Source organism: Phyllostomus hastatus, unplaced genomic scaffold (genome assembly GCF_019186645.2).
Source record: "Phyllostomus hastatus isolate PE091 unplaced genomic scaffold, TTU_PhHast_1.1 phas_contig_86, whole genome shotgun sequence".
Taxonomy (NCBI): domain Eukaryota; kingdom Metazoa; phylum Chordata; class Mammalia; order Chiroptera; family Phyllostomidae; genus Phyllostomus; species Phyllostomus hastatus.
Genome location: NW_025333977.1, coordinates 51803674 through 51815844, shown reverse-complemented (window position 1 = coordinate 51815844; position 12171 = coordinate 51803674). Strand labels below are relative to the sequence as shown.

The window sequence follows — 12171 nt, the reverse complement described above, 5'->3', positions numbered from 1 at the left end:
TGAGTCAGGACTTGCACTTTCTAAGGGCCCTTCTATAATCAAATTATATTTCAGGAGGGAATGAATGATCCAGTTTGTGCTCAGGAACTGTGCACAGCTATGGAGTTTTTCAACAACACAAGAGAGCTGAATGCAGAGTTATTTCAACTGTCTAACGAATGCAAGGAGGATCAGAGAAGGTACAGACCAACAAGGCCTCTGGTACTTGAAGCAGAATAACTGACTCTGGACACCAAACAGTTACAGAACAAATAGAAGGAGTGGAAATGTACTGACTTTTCCTTAAACTTCACTGGTTAATCCCATCATTATTTACACATTATTTCTTTCTTGAGCATACATGTACAGCAGTAACCCTGCAGAAATCAGCTGAACCTTTTCCATGGACACTCAGTTATACACCTGCCTCAATAATAATCCCACACTTTCATGGCTAGTTACAGAGTATTCAATATAAGCATTTGGTCTTCTCTAGTCTCTGTATCTATGATGTATCTAATAAATTTAACAAATATTGATCACATGATAACATGTGATGAGCACTGTTTCATGAGCTAGGAATAAAAGGCTGACATCTTTCCCACAGCTGGCCTACCAGTCAAAGTCTGAATCACTTTTGCTATCATTAACACCAGGCATCTTGGGAAAATGTATGATTTAAGCTAAAACTATCATTAAGCAGTTGGTTGAATAAATCCATATTACAGTCATTGATTGATGTTTTCTACAGTTTTATATTCCTGTATTTCATGTATGTGGAAAGTTATGGTTCTTGCTTTTAAAGAACTTATATTTTTGCAGAAAATATACACAAGCATAGACATTACATTATTCTCTACTCTTTTTTTGGGGGGTGTCATTGTGTGAATTTCTGAAACAATAGACAAGGCTTCATTCAAGTGAGATAGAACATTGCCAAGTGAGCACAACATGATGTATCTATAAAATATTTCTGAAAATGTACAGAATAGGAATGTAGATTTGTATTTTATTTTTATTTCAGAGGAGTAGAGATGAGCTGTGCTATGCATACATCTATCGAAGCAGCCACTGGTGCATGAACACTTCCCTATTTGTTCCACTCTCCTCCACAGCAGTGCCTTGGACCATGTTCATGTTTTATTAGCAGAGGAAGTGGTAGGGTGGTTTGAAGAATACAGTTCGGGGCTTCTTAAATCTTTTTTTTTTTTTGACATTTCTCATTGTATTGCACCATGTCAAGTAAGCATGAACCAGCATGTACAGTATATTGAATTTTCCTCAGGTGGCTCAAAACAAATTAATTCTCTGCCCACACTTCATTTAAAGTATTAATTCCCTGTGCAGCCTAGCAAACTTCAAGCTGTACCTGTTCAGCATTTAAAGTTAAGGCAGTGCACCATAGACACCTGTTAAAGTTTATAGCCATCTGCTTCCTCAAGAAATATAAATTCTAATAATATAAAATTAACAGATGGGAAAGAGCTGTCACCTCACCTCTGAAGAGGGTAACTACAACCCTTGAATTAACATTTTCTGCCATTTTGCTGGTAATTGTTTGCAATGGCTATTGGGACACAGTTCAACAATGATGGCCCATATTACTGGCATGCTCTGTTTTTATTCAGGGATCATTTGGAAAGAGAGTATGTTTTACTGATTTCTGAAACTCCACATTAAGGTGAGTCTTTCTCTTCTCAATAAAGGAGTAAAATAATTAAGATAGAATGAAATATGGTTCAACATATGATAGTTCTGAGGGTAATAAAAAGATACCTTTGAGACTAGAAATGGCAATGTTTTAAATGAGAAATTAAAGTTAGTTATGATCCACTTATATAAAATCAAGTATGAAATTTGGATGTTGTGAGGAGATTTGTAGCAAACTGCATGGATTTCTAAGAACTAGTCCCCTTCATATTTGCAAGTAATTGAGAAGACTCTTCTTGCATGAAGACATTAAAAAAAACATTATAGACCTCAGGGTTTTGTTTCATTTTGCTTTGCAAAGTTAGCATGCCTTTGTGTTGTCTTCTTTTTCTGATCATAAAAGTAATGCCTGCTCAATATAAATAATTCAAACCATGCAGAGTGCTTAAAGTGGAAATGGAAGGTAGCCATGATTTCATGCTCCACAAACCTGAGGAACAAACATCAATAAATCTTCTTTTATTTTTCCAATAAATGACTCAAGAACCCACATGCTAGTTTTGTAAGGAGTCTAATGTCTAAATCCTGGGGCTGGTCCCAAGCTGTTCACAATTCATAGGAGCTAAGTAGCTGCAGTCATGACCAATCTGCAATGCAAAGAGAGTAACCACATTTGAACCCAGTTTGGTGCAGTGGGGCCTTTTCCACCTCAAATGCCCATCGTTAAAATCTGGCCCTCTCTTCACTGCCAAAGGGGTTTGCCTACATTGTAAAGATACTCAGTGGTACTCAGCTCTGCATGGGCAGCTGAAGCCTATGTTAATAGGCCCTACCCTGCCTGGACCACTGAGCTTATCCAAGTTACCCCTCCCACTGGATACATTAGCCTTCCAATTGTTACCATGACAAACATGGAAATAAAAAAGACCATATACATGAAAAGAAACAAAGAGTATTTATCCAGAGCTTGCTATAGTGGGAGAGTCAGTCACCACCATGTGCATTTGGTGGAGACTCTAAGGCAGCAGGTGACTATACAAACTATATGCCTGGATTGTAGGCTGTTGGTGTGGAGACCAGAGGAAGACTAATTCGAAACAAATCATTTTATGTGAATATTTGGCTTTCTCTGCTTGGTCCTAAGTTGGCAGTGGGGAAAACAATTAGAGAGGCTGGAAGATGCTAATCAAACCCTGGTGCTTTTGGTCATACAAGATAAAACCAAGATACTTGGGTTGTTCTGCTAAGGATTTAAGGTGTTTTTTCACCGCATGCAAAAGTACTGGCAATTTCATTGATTGTATATGAGCAAGAAACATTTCAAGACACCCCAGCTTCAGAATTACTTAGAGGTGAATTTAAATTCTATTTCTGCCATTTGCCAACTGTATGACTTTATTCAATTTACTAACTTCATGGATCCTCCATTTCCTCATCTGTGAAACAGAAACAGCCACACTTTGTTCATATGATGTAAGCATTACACAGGAAAACATATCTTCATGACTTAGAAAAGAACCCAGAATACTACTCCTAATGATAATAATGTTAAAGTGCAATACGTCTAGTTGTAAAGTACAATACGTCTCTAAATCTACAGAGAAATTAAGTAGGTGGCTCTTTGTTGTCGCTTCTCTGGCCATGTCAATATATAGCTATCAGCTTAACAATGGCTGAGGTCACACTTCAATTAGTAGCAGAGGTGTCCAAAACATGTTTAATGCATTGCAAACTATTATACCTGTCTTTATTATTATATATGTACTGCTATACAGATTAGATATAGGTATAGATATAGATATATAGATATATAGATATATAGATATACCAGTAGATTAGACATAGATATAAATGCATATATTCCCCAAAGGACACACAACCAAAATGTGTCCTTTGCACTCTCACACTGTGTTTCAGGCATCACAGATCCTTGGAGTTCTTTGGAAACACAGCACTCTTATGTCCCTGCATTTCACATGTGTATCTACTAAACATGCCCTTCATCCTTTAATCTGCCCACTGAAAGCTATCAGACTTACCTTTTAACACTCAGCTCAAGCATCTTCACTAAAGTCTTTGCTGGTCTACGTGGGCACAATTAATCATGTTTCCTTTAAATCACCTCTGTATATATGTTCATTTCTATGAAATTGTCAATACTCCACTTCTTTTTACCTAAAGGACGGGCAGTCTTACATGTTTTATCCTAATATAATTGTACTAGTAAACTGTCCTTGAAACACTTGTTAAAATGTCAGGTAATCTGTGAGTTTCTCAGCAATGGTGACCATGTCTTATTCAAAATACAGGGTGGAGCAAAAGTAGGTTCACAGTTGTTCATATGGAAAATAATATAATGATTAATAGTAATAATACAAGTATAAACTATGTTTCACATACTCACAACTGTGATCCTACTTTTGCCCCACCCTGCTCATAGCTGTATTTTATAGTAATTAAGGGATATGTTTGCAAGCTGCTGTAATAATATTATCTACAACCCGTCATTTCCATGCCTCTATTTCTCTTATCTGAACACTGAAACAACACAACACTGATAAGTTTTTGCAAACATTAAATGAGGCAACTGCACTAAAGTTAAATTTTGTTTTCAAACTTTACTCATTAGGGAATTAACTGTTTTCAACTAATCCTATTATTGTTTTTTCATGAGATTAAGATGTTACCTGAATAATATTTGTAATGATAAACATTGGGCCTTCTTCAGAGGAAAAAACAAACAAACACACCAATAATAGATTGAACTCAGGATGGATAAACTGGTCTAGCTAGCCTGATAACTAAACATTAGACTTCAAAATCACAGCACAGTCAGATCCACAGTCCTTAAGGTATTAACTCATTGTTTTGTTTGATACATAGAGTTTCCTATGGAAAACTTAAAAATATGTGTGGCCATCCACACAATAAGAAGACTCAAACAATTTGTATTCTCTTCTTAAATGAATGCAGGAGTGGTCATAAATATATATGCAAAGAGTCTGAAAAACCACCTGGAGAGCTGAAATATATACTGAATTATAATGAAATTATGGAAGTGTTCTTTTAAGTAGAACAGGAATAATAACAATAAAAACATATATTAGTCTTTCACTAAAAGAAGAAATACCACTATAATAAAATTATTATCAAATAAATGCAGACTTAAACTTATATTACTGGACTGAATTTTTTAATTAGCATTTTAGTAATGGTATCTTAGAAATAATGGTAGTGCTGTACATTAGAATAAGAATGGGCTGTATGAATTTGGACCATTTAACCAACTTGTCTAGGATTCAGTTTCTTCATTTCAAAGTATACATAATAGTGTATTCTGTATAGGGTTGTAATAAAAATTAGTGATGATATATATAACACTTTTAATTCTACAAATAGAGCTCATAGTTCTTAAAAAAAATAGCTTAAGATCTGGCCAGGATGCAAAAAAAGAAAAATAAAAAAACATACAATCAATTAATAATCTGAATAAAGATCATAAGTAGACAAGGCGAGCCCTGGACGGACACAATATTTTCAAGGAAGGGATTTCAGATATTCTATCTGAGAGTTTAAAATGTGTTTCACTGACAAACTGCTAATCTTGTAATCATTAATAGTAATTTATAAATAATTTTCTATGTGGGGTTATATCACCAACTAAGTGCACACTTTTACCAATTAATGGATTGTAAGAATGGAAAATAAATGACAAGAACAGACATCTGCCCCTAACATAGAGAATTGACTGGGAGAGTTAGTAAATTAACCATCATCTGAGAAAGAAATATCTGTGGCCTAGAACAGGGTTAATGGCTGGGCAAAATAAAGCAGTAGGATTTGATGCCAAAGGAATTTATGCCATGCCCAAGTGTCTGACTTTAACACCTGAATGGGTGGTGGTGGCATCATTCATTGAGAGAATGAGTGCAACAGGAGGAAATTACTTGCGAGGAAATGAAGAAGCTCAGAAGTAGACACACCAAATTTTAGCTGTTTGAGAAATAAGTAAATGTATCTACTGGCAAGTTGTATGTATACATAGAAAGAACAGAACTATAGCTGAAAGTGGATATAATAAACTTCAAGGATATTTAATTTAAGGGAGAAGATAAAAGAAATTCCATGTAAAGATATTTAGAAGAGAATTCTTAAAGACATCAACATTTTACTGATGGGTTAAAAAATAAGAACTTCCAGAAAAGGTTTCAGTGCAATGGTTAAAAATCCAGGCGTGGATGGTGCTATAGATATCAGTGCATGAGTGTTTCAATGAAAAAGTGCTGCACCAAGTGAAATACTAATGAGAAGTCAAATAAGACAACAAATGAACATGTGCATTGTATTTACTGCAAGCAAATTGTTAGTGATACTTGAGAAAGCAGTTCAGTGGTCCAATAAGAGATGAAGGCAGACAGCACAAATTAACCTACGAATGGAAGATGAGAAATAAAATAGCAAGTGTGAGCAGGTCTTACAAATGCTTGACTGTCAAGGGAAGAAAAGAAAAGGGGGCAGAATGGTAAGTGGATGGGTTGAAGGGTTTTAGTATTTGTTTGTTTGTTTTTTGATAAAATGAGAAAAGTTGAACATGAGTATAGTAAATGATGGGAGGGTAGCGTCAATAGGGATTGGAATTACACTCAATTCATAGATCATTCACCTTGTGGGAAGGAATGATATCCAGATGTGGAGAAATTAGTCTTACATAGGAAGAACAACTTCTAGGTAACAAGGACAAAAAAAACTATTAAGTGTGTTTGCATAGCAGGGTTTGGGAGGTGGGAATGGACATGAAATGCAGAGAATTTCTGAGGTTTTTATTTTCTCTGTGGAGTCAAAATTAAGGTCATTCACTGATAGCAGAGAGGGTGGTGCTAAGAAAGGAGATTTGAGAAGAGTGGCAGTTTGAAATAGTTGCATTAGAAAATAGAAGGGCACTAACTAGGGAAATGACAGGATTTCTATGCAGTATTGAGGATCATACTGCTGTTGGAAATCAATAATTTTTCCACAGCTGCAATCAACAGTCCAATAAAAGGCCTAAATATGATTAAGGGAGATAAATTCAAGCTGGAGTTTTGTCCCATGCCTACACTGGGCAGGCAAGGAGAGGAAAGAATTGAAGCTATTGGCATGAAAATGTTGAATTCTTGAATCATTGCATTTAAGTTCATTGGAATAGAAATAAAGAAAGGTTTGACAGACATAAAAGTTTTTCAGAAAATCTAGAAGGGTGTGAGAAGTGTAGAGGAGAAATATTTGGAACAAAAGGAATAACACATATACTTAGTTAAAGGGGAAGAGGACTGGGGAGCTCAATGAAAGGAGTAAAGGGATTAAGAGCCAGAGAAAAAGTGGGGTGTGGTAGGTACTTAACAGGGGGAACTATAACAGTGGGGAATTGTAAGCCACCCCACCATTCTTTGACATTGTTTCTGTAAGTGCTGACTCTGACCAATACATATCTTGTAGATAAACAGCATGCTTGTATAAGGATCCTAGGAACTTACATCAGAAGATACAGACCCCAACCTTCAGGCATCCCAGTTCTGGATTATGTGGTGACCTTTGACTGTGAATTCAGAATGACATGCAGACAGGATGACATAAATCCAGGATAATGCACACCAGACCGCCACTTGCCTTACTGGAATGAACTATGCTAGTCTGCATATTGAGAAGTTTTCAGCCCCTTTCCTTTACCTCTTTGTTCTGCTCTCCTCTCCCCGCTTATAAAACCCTCAGCCTCCACTGACATGTGGAGATGGGCTTTGAGACATGGGTCCCCCATGTTCCCAGGGAGATGGGCTTGAGACAAGAACCCCCTATCTTCTAGATAGCCAGCAGCTGAAAAAACCACTTCACCTCAGCACCTACCTCTTGAGTATTGGCTTTCAAAGTGGCAGGCAGCCCTACCTTTGTTTGGTTACAGGTTATAGGTAGAGGTGAGCAAAGAAGGGATAAATGGGGACCAAAATAGACTTTGCTTTGGCCTATGGATGCACAATGCAGTGTGCAGATGATGTTTATTTGAGCTGTACACTTGAAACCTGTATGGTTTTGTGAACCAATGTCTCCCCAATAAAATCAATAAAACAAATATTTAAAACAAAACAGAATAAAATTATAATTTCAGCAGGTTCTGAGTCATGATGAAGGATGTAAGAAAAATATCACAGGTAGACAGACCATTGATATCTTCTTGTGAAGAAAGAAAAATTAGGAAATGTACTTTTTAACAGAAAATAGAACTAAAAAGAATGGATGAATGAATAAAACGGGAATATACTGATGAGAATTGTTAAATATTAGACGGTTAAGTAAAGAGGACTAAGAAATATCTCTTCTGACAAACTCTGATAACAGGATGTCCAATTTATTCAGATGATTTAAGTGTGGCCTTGCAGGAAAGCAGAGAGTTAGGCTCAGGTAACTCCTCATGTCCTTCTCAGTCTAGACATGCTTTTACAAGGCTGTTTATCCTCTGCAGGTCAGCTGTCAATTGTGAATAAACCTGGAACTTCTATTGACCACAAAGGGCATTTCACATCTGGAAGATAGGAGTGTATGCTGGAATAGTCTTTTTAAGTATTACATGCACAGTAAGATTTCAGTGTATAATATCTAAGCCTGAACTTATTTATTAATTATCCAATTCATTTTACTTAATAACATGTAACACAATGTATATTTACACTCATACAGCCTTCTTGGCCTATGGTCTAAACTTGACCACTAACACCACTTAACAGTTGTTAAGTAGAACGATATTCACTTGCTGCTCTCTTGCTTGATACAACTGCAACCCAATGGTAATTACTCAATGTGCTACTACAAACCCGTCCAAAGAAAATTCCTTAGAACCAAACTATGGAATGTTTTACATTAAGTGTACAAAATCTTTGTATGCCTACAGAAAACTGTAAGGAATGAAAGTGATCAGGTTTGAAATATATGAAAAGAACCTGTGAATTAACTATCTAATAACTGATCAGATGTAGTTTCTCTTTCCAGTCAAGGTTTGGTTGAAATTCAGATTAGGAAGTGAAAACAAAATTTGGTACAATAGGAGATGTGATAATCTTAGAGGTTTCATTGCCCATAACATTACTTGGTTTCCTTATAATGGTAACATTTATACATTTTATAATGTTATAGCAGCCTCGATCTTAAACAGTAAGTTAACCTGGTTTACAAGGTGTAAAAATAGGCTACATAGGACAGGCACATTAACATAGTGTCAAGTGAGTTCATGTGAACCATTTGAAAGTTATATGTCTGAGCTTTTACTAACTACCTATTGATTTAGATAATTTAAAGCATTAGATAATTGCACATACCAATGTTCACACTAAAAATAATTGCTGAGTAATATAATTTAAAATGCTTATAAAATCTGACTCAGCCTCACTGTCATCTATTAAGGCCACCTTGAACAACACACTTTTTATTTTTATTGCTACCAACTGTGAAAGGCACTAGGTTTTATTAGTTTCCAAATGGACACATCAATATTTATTTAAAAGAGATTCATTATTACCAAGCATCACTTTGGAAGAGATACCAGAAACAAGGAAATAGGAGATTTTATCGCTGAAAATATTTTTCAGTCATTTTGTTTTATTGATACTAAATTTTAAGGGCATTATTTTAAAAAATACTAATGAAATAGAAATTGTGAGGAGTATAGATAGGACATTGTGGAATACACCACAAAACCAATCATCAGCCTATTTGAAACTCAGTAGAGACATGACTTATTGCTACTCTTATAGTAGACAATACTTTTAAATAGATAATAAAACTTGAAAATTTCAGCTTAATATACAGCAAAAAGTTTCTTTTGGGCAATTGTTGTATATATCTATTTTTGCAATAGCACGAGGTTATAGCCTGAAGCTCTGCAGATAGGCAGACATAATTTTTGCAACTTCTGTGTGGTTTTAGGCAAGTAATTTCTGTAAACCTTAGTTTCCCCATCTGTATAAAGATACAAAATGCATCTGTCTCTCTTATTTTAAAGAAAAAAATGATAAAATATATTTTAAAATCTTAATGGAGAGTCTGGCATAGAATAATCACTCAATTAACATCAACCATTCTGTTAATAGAAAATAACTTAATAAAAATAACTTTTCATCCCTCTCCAGGAATGAAATACATGACAACTTTAAAAGTTGGGCATAAAATTGAGAACAAGAATTTTGCTACAATATACAATCTAAGTATGGCTGAAGACAGGAAGATTTCACCTAAAATACTTTTTTTATATTGATTTGTATGTATAGAGGGAATCATGGATCTGAAAATGTTTATAACCTCATTAGGAAGATAAGGAAACACAAAACAAAATAAAGTCATTCAATATGAGGCTCTCTATCACACTTAGTGCATTTTCATCATTACTGTGATTTATTCTTATTCCCGAGTAAGAATGTTGGCAAAGGCATCTACTCTTTATCTTTATTACTGATTCTTGGTCTCTTATCCTTTTTAAGACTTAGCTTCATATCAGCCCCTCATTCCTCTCATTCCATTGAGTGCTTTCTCCTCAAATCTGAAATCCAGAGAGGTTTCTACTATCATTCATAAACCACAAACCTACCTTGAAATCTGAATGTTCTTTTACCATTTTTATATAGAGATCCAAAGGGAATTCAAGCCTCTGCTTTGTGGCTCTTTCTCTTTTTACTGCCAATGTTCTTGAAAGGGCATGCTACACCTGCAATTCTTCATTTCAGACTCTGTGTTTAGCTTTTATAGTGTGACTTCTGCCATACCCATTTTACTGAAAATGCTCCCTCAAAGGTCACCAACTGCTTCCACAAGATTACAAAACCAATAGCCTTTTTTGCTTCTGATCCCATTTTAGCATTGACATTCTTAATCACAATTCTCTGCTTAGAGCTATTGTCTCTGTGCCTTTTCCAACACTGTGCTTAATTTCTTATTTATCTCACATAATATGTTGATAAATGCTTGTCCATCAGGCAGAAAAGTGCAGATACAAAAGAACACATGGAAGACATGGCCCTTGACAGCAGAAAAAGGAAACACTAAAATAGACTACTGCATGCAAAGATGTCTGGTGTAATAAGGGTTTGGAGGAAAGAAATACTCCATAAATAATAGTGCAAGATAAAACACATTGAGTTAGGGTGAAGATCTGAGGCCCTGTATTACCTTCTGAGGGCTGCTATAACAAAGTACCATAGGCTAGGAGACTTAAAACAACAGAAGTGTGTTCTTTCACATTTTTGGAGTCTAGAAGTCTGAAATCAAGATGTCAGTAAGGCCATGCTCTCTCTAAAGGAAATACGGAAGAATTTCCTTTATTTTCATCCTCTTGTAGGTCATTGTGTTTGCCAGCAATTCTTAGAATTTTGGCTTGAAGATGCATTACTTCAACCTATGCCTCCATTGTCACATGGCGGTCATCCCCCTACATCTCTCTGCATTGCCTTCCATCTTCTTTCAGTACATGTCTGCCTCGGTGTCCACATTTCCTTCTTACAAAGACATCAGTCATGCTGGATTAGGGCCCACAGGAATGACCTCATCTTAACTTAATAACATCTACAAAGAACTTATTTCCAAATGAGATCACATTCACAGGAACCACAATTTAGGATTTCAACACATCTTTTGGGGGGAATACAATTCAACTCATAAAAGACCTTCTTAAGATATTACAATCATAAAGCAAAATATGGAGTATCCATATAGATAGCAAGAGGGGTGGAAACATTCATGGTAGACAGGGGCAACAGATTTCACAAATCCTCTAAGGAGACGAGTTTGCAACCTCTGTACCAAGGTTACTGTCAGAAATTAAAAGCACTAAACAGAAGTGCTAAATAGTGAAAAGGATTAGAATTTGCAGGAGAGACAGTAGTGCTAAGTAGTGAAAAGGATTAGAATTTGCAGGATTTTTAAATATGCAAGATCCAGATGTGAAATAATTCAGGCTTTCAGAATCCATTTTGTTGCTACATGCAGAGAAATATGATGGCAAAAAGATGTTTTTAGTTTATACTGAATTTGGAAGAAAGAGAGAACCAAATGATGCCAAAGAGGGGGATCAGGGGAAGGCTGAGTCTTTAAAAAGGTAAGAAGGGAAGGGATCCACTGAACAATGCTCCTGAGAGGAAAGGATTACTCTTTTGATTGTAAAGGGTAGAACAAAGACAAGATGGGTGCATTTGTGTTTGGTGGTGGAAAGTATAGGCAGTTGAGAGGTTGTTTTTGTTTTTTACTTTTTACAAAAATTTTAGTCATGATTTTTTCCAGTGAACCATGCCCCGATTTCATATTGTTAAATACAACTATTTATTTTTCTTAAGACTATTTTTTAGAGAAGTTTTAGATTCACAGCAAAATTCAGGGTAAGGTAAGGGATTTACCATATAACTACTAACTCCACGTATGCACAGCCTCCCCCATTATCAACATTGCCTACCAGAGTGGTATATTTCCTACAAATGATAAACCTACACTGATAACATTATTATAAGCTAAAGTCTGTAGTTCACATTAGGG

At 35.7% G+C, this 12171-nt stretch overlaps 1 protein-coding gene across 1 annotated transcript in view; it reads right to left on the bottom strand.

The window, feature by feature from the left end:
- The window catches only part of ROBO2 (roundabout guidance receptor 2), a 1629349-nt gene that overhangs the window by 1383295 nt on the left and 233883 nt on the right, over window positions 1-12171 (bottom strand). The window lies entirely within an intron of this gene.